We start from the raw sequence: 6,000 nt of genomic DNA, 5'->3' as shown, positions 1-6,000 counted from the left end.
CTGCATGCCAGGAGAAGCTGGAGAGCTGTATGTGTAATTTAGAGCTCCACTACCATAATCCAGATAAGGCAGGTAGTCTTTGTGAATGTTCCAGTATTCATCTAATTTGAAGAGAAAAATTGTCTTGAACTGGTATGGTGCTTTATCAGAATGCTTCCACATCTCTTACATTCTTGGAGGACAGACTACTCGACAGTGAAATAATATTATCTGTGAAATGTGGCAATCTGAAGCTGTTTGACTGAGAACAAAGGTTACAATGACATCTAAAAATTGGGGGTTTTAGACCAACTTTATGAGAACAGTGGATTGCAATCCCAAAAAGCCCAAGGTTTGTATCTCAACAGAGTAAGAATGTGAAGATACTACATGATCTTCTATACACAAACTTCCCAATGGCACCTGTGAGCATTTGCAAGGTCTTTAACAATTGATCAAAATATAATGCAATTTACATCTGCTGGAAAGAACTGTATTCACTCCAGTATCAATATCTATTCCATGAAATACATTTATTTCATAAGCTAAGAGGAGAAGAAGATAATTAGTGAAATTCCAACTCATACCTTCAGCAACCTGAGAAGCAGATAAAATCAGCTCACAGATTGTGTTCTTATTGGCACCTGCTGAATAGTATTGTCCTCTGTGAACCTTCTCTGGTACAGCAGACTGAAAGTCAGCAAATGCTTATATGTAAAATGGGAAGAAAACAATTTGTGTTGATGTTGAAATACGCTTCCCAAAATCGTATGTACATGTAAATACACCTGAGCGCACATTTAAACATTTTTCCTGCCTTTGAGAGTCAGGGGAAACCTCTGGGGAAGGAATATGTATTAATTTCTGCAGAAATACTAAAACTTCTTTTGCTATCATTCAATATCAGCCAATGCTGCTTTAGGAAAAATAGAATAACAAATATTTACTTACTTGATGGAATGAATGCTGAAATACTCAAAACATCTGCTGGTGTAAACATCAACCGGTAAATTGAATTTCCATTCACAATCTCACACAAATTACGGCATTATGGATATTAAGGGAGACAGCACAGTCATTTAATGTTTTCTCTATAGGCAGATGTTTGCTGAAATGGACCTTTATTATTTGATCTTATATTGAATTCTAAGCAGGACAAATTATGTATCTGAACAGCTGAATCTTGGCAGATTCAGCATCATGGGCAATAAGCCTCTTGCAGGTGTAAATACTAGGTGGGGCTAAACAGCCACTGCACACCGTGAAGTACAATTTAACTACCCAGATAGGTAATTTAAATGAATATTTATAAATATTTTTAAATGTTCATGTGCAACACTGGCAGCAAGCTAATTTTATTGCAACCAGTGGAAGCATGCTTAAATGTCTCTGGACTTCAGGATGCTAAATCCAAACTAAACAGGCAAAATATATGTTTGCATTAAAGGCCATGAGAAAACATTTCATATTTTCAATTCTGCTTCTGGCTGGTGTGACTTGACCAGAAACACGCTATACATAACTGGACTTCTGATTCACATGCATTTGTGAGGGGAGGTTCTCAGCCAGAGTAAACCTGGAACATACAAGGAGAATTTTCCAGGTTCTGCCGCATTAAGTAAAGGGAGTCTCATGGCAGTAGATGAAATTAAGAAAGACTAAATAATAGACTTATTTTGTCTCTCTTCCCCACTCCTACAAAGAATAAGAATGAATATTTCATACTAGCTTTGTAGTTCTAACAGCACTAATTGTTCCTTGAACAGTATTAGTGAGACAAAACTTTCTCACAGAAAAAGTTGGTGTAGAAGACAAAATTAGAAATGGTACTGGAAGGACTGCTTGATTTATCCTGCAAAGCTCCCTTGTAGCTGTCTTGTTCATTTGCATCACTCAAAAACTAAACCTCTACAGCTGTTACACAGAGTTAAATTATTTGGTTTTGAATGTCAGCACCATTATTTGTGCAGTATAAGGCCACCATGAAGCCAGTGTTTTCCCCAATTCTGTCTTTAAAAGATTTGTTCTCTGTGTATCTTGAAGTAAACAAATTGGTTTACAGTCAGCTAGACCTACCCAGCCAAGGCCTGGCTACTCATCTGAACAATAAACTTTGCCTGAAATGCTGAACAGTACATTGCTAATCTTGAAGTCCAACATCCTGACCTTGTCACAAAGCTCTGAACCCAGAGCAAGATGTGCCATTTGTCAGATTCAGTGCTGAACTTGTAACACAAAAAAAGTTAGCATTCAACTAAATGTTATGAGTACCAATTCCTGTTCTTCCTAGGTTTCATACAAGTGGAAAACATATAAATATTTGCACGGATATGTAAATAGATGCATTAGAAAGAAGGAACACACATTCATAAGAGTTCATGCTGTGGAAATCAAGTATCTTTTATGTCATCTGGTTGCCCAAGTCCTTGATCAAATAATTAAATTCAGCTAACTGACATCTTGGTTAACATTTTTTTCATTCTCTGTACATTTCTTTTCCTCTGCTTACAGAACCAGGCAAGTCTGCAATGCCAACGTGCATGGCGATCCACCATGGGGAAGTCATACGCACACAAAACAATTGTTTGAACTTGAAGCCTGCACTGCATTTATGATGGCAGAGATCTTCCACTGTTATAGGCACTAGTACTGTATTTGGGAAGAGTTGATGGAAATTATTTGGTGGCTTTAAGAGTGGAACAGGAGAGGAAAAGGGGAAGGAAAAAATGAAAGGGGAAAAGGAAAGGGAAAGGGAAAAGGAACTCTGATGCAGTGATGCAACTGCAGTGGCAAATGTCTCAATTCTTTTGCATTGACAGGAACCTGCTCTGCCAGTTACTGAGGCAACAGCAAGGCATCTCATGCTATGTGTGCAACAGTATTTATATGCTTCTCCTGGCCCTGTGGCAGGGCAGAGTTCTGAGGTGCACTTGAAGTTCCATACTCAATGGAAGAGAAGGGCATGGTAACTCGGGCTACGCTGTGCAACCATGCTCCAGCACTGCCTGTGCTCCAAACTAGAGGTTATGCAAGCACAGTAAGCACAACTTAATATCCTCTTCACACTAATTTAGTGTTAACTACCCACACTGGAGTTCACTTCTAATATACTATCTTGGAAGCCAGAGCAGAGCCTGTTTCTGTCTGCCCTACAACAGCAGCCTTGGAAAGGCTTTCAGAGCAAGCATACTAAGTAGCAGGACATTTTGAGCAGCCAAGAAAATACTAGTGATTACACAATTACCTTTAGCCACACTCCTCTCTGGAAATTAGGAGTCTTAGTCAAGTCAGTAAAAGGCTTCTCCCAACTCCCAGTCTGCAGCCTGGGCCACAGCCCTGGTGTGTTCTGAAGATGTGGCTCTTCCTAGAAGGTCAGTCCTTAGAGAAAACCGGAATTTCCTATTTCCTGAGGAGACTGACATCCACAGCTCTCACTTTGAAACCATGGACTGAGGCTGGTGGGCTATTCTGAAGATGGTATCCACCTTTCTTTTTAAAACCATTAACTTTGAATGAGAGAATAAACCTCTTTCTTAGGATGCTCAGGTGGAACAGGCTAAGTTCTGAACCCCAGGCTTCAATCTAAGGGCTGCTTAGTGTTCTGCAATCAAACATAAAGGTATCACAAAACCTGTGAGCTGCTTTGAAGCTTGTTTAAAGCAGTTTCTTAAACTCTTCCCTAGGCTACTGCTATAGACAACACAATGGGCCTGGCAGGTTTGCTACAGCTGCCTTGATGTTCTTAGCAGGGGCTGAAATCTAGGCAAACTTGCAAACCAAATGCTTATTGATATGAAAACCTAACTGTCCAAGGGAGCATGCAGGAGCTCAGAGAAATTTAAGACAGGTTAGGAGTTTACGCTCTTTTAGCATTAAGAGTCAGGTATGGAGTAGGTATTTTTGATTTTGAATTTGTGTAGTGTTTATGTGCCCATATGGTGTTCCACATATGTAAAGCCACCTCTGTCTCTCTCACAAAACAGCTAAAATCAAGTTAACTAAAGCTCCTTTGCCACAGACTTTATCTTAAGCTGATTTCAGAGCAAGGCTGACTAGAAGAGATTTTACCTAAACCCAGTACAGGATAAAAATGTTAAAACAGGAGCACAGAAAAGGAATGGCAGTGAAAATCAATGGCTGATTTTCATACAGAAAAGTATTTTGTAAGTTTAAGCAAACAATCCAGTATTTTTTTCACCCTAGGGTTATAATAGCATTTTTTATATTCTGAGGTGAATGTAACAGTTAAGATAATGTTAAAGAGCAAGTTAACATTCTTAACTGATTCTTAAACAAAATACAGACAAACCTCAAAATGGGACCTACTATCATAACATTTAAGTACAGCTTTCCAAGATAAAACTTTCTTTAACAGGGATATCTTCTTTTAGAAAATATAATGGACTAGGAGAACGGGTTTAAGGCCAGAGACATCTTTCTAGTCTCTCTATTATCCCTAGAGATGATTTTTGATAATGTGGTGCAAATACGCAAGCACAGGCATACTCAAGCACCATACAACTCATGTTGTACTACACGCACAAAGGCTGTGTACTAAGTAAATCCTAAAAGCAGAAATAGCACTAGAGGCATGAGCTGTAGAATCCACAAGACCCCTTCACCAGCAACAGTCAGCACAGAAGAATTAATATGAGGATATTACTCCACAGTACCCAAAATTATGAAAAGAAGTTAATAAATTGTCCTGGTTTAAGAGAGTTGAGGGGGACACTTTAAAATGAGTTACCTCTCCTTAATTTTAACCAATCCCTTTCCACCAATAAGGAGAAACAAATATGAGCCGATATAACTGAAAAAATAAGTTTACTAACAAGCAAAAGCAGGCAGCTGTGGTGACCCTGTGGAGCAGGGTTGCTCCATTTGTCCCAGCACAGTGCTGTGGCTGCAGACAGGTGTTGCAAAATTCCCACTTGACACAGATTTTGATTGTGAAATGCAGCTTCTAGAGTTGGTATTTTTGCAAGCAAAGGCAGGAAAAAGCCAACGGGCAAAGGGAGCAGTGGGAGAAAGCCTCTGCCTCAGTGCCTTGACTTCTAAAGAGACTGCGGCACCCCCAGCTCCTGCCCCACTCTTCCGTTTTGTGGCTGCAGGGTCTGAAAGGGACAGTAACAATTTTGTGCACAAATAGATATAGAATACAGTAACATCTGGGTTACCCAGGGCATATGTTTAAATACTTTGCTTTTTCTGTCACATACTCCCAAATATTGACTTTTAACCTACCCAGCTATCAGATCACAGAACCACAAACTGGTTGAAGTTGGGAAGACATCCAGAGTGGAGGTCATGTAATCCAAACTCCTCGTCAGGCAGGGCCTCCTACAGCCATGTTCCAGCTACTTTTGAGGAACAGAGTCTTCAGAGCCTCCCTGTGCAACCAGTGTCATTGCTCAGTCACCCTTACTTGTGAAAAAGTGTCCTGATGTTCAGAGGGACCCACTTGTGCTTTAGTTTGTGCCCACCAATTGCTCTGTCTGTGTGACCTCCCTTCAGATGTTCATATACACTATTAAGATGCCCTCCGAGCCTTCTTTTCTCCAGGCTGAACAGTTACAACTCTCTCAGTCTTTTGTCACAGAAAGGTGTTCCAGTCCCCTAAACATCTCTGCAGCCCTTTGCTGGACTTGCTGCAGTAGGGCCGTGTCTCTTTTGTACTTCGGAGTCCACAGCAGGACCCGGAACTCCAAACGTGGTATCACCAGTGCTGAGGGGAGGGGCAGAATTCCCTCCCTCCACCTGCCGGCAGCACTGCTCCTAATGCAGCTCAGGACACGATTTACCTTCTTTTCTACAAAGGCAAACTGCCGGTGCCTGTTCCACTTGGTGTCTACTAGGATGCCCAGCCTCTCATTGCAAAGCTGCTTCCCAGACACTTTGTCTGGAAAGAATGTCTTCTGATGAAGAATCAAACTTCTAAGGAAAAGTCTCACAAGTGAACTGCGTAACACCACCAGCAGTGGCAACTGCCACATTATTGTAAATTTAGTTGCCAGTACTCTT

This window comes from Coloeus monedula, assembly GCF_965178545.1.
Source record: "Coloeus monedula genome assembly, chromosome: Z".
Lineage (NCBI taxonomy): Eukaryota > Metazoa > Chordata > Aves > Passeriformes > Corvidae > Coloeus > Coloeus monedula.
The sequence above is the reverse complement of the archived record's forward strand: the minus strand, read 5'-3'. Positions refer to the sequence as shown.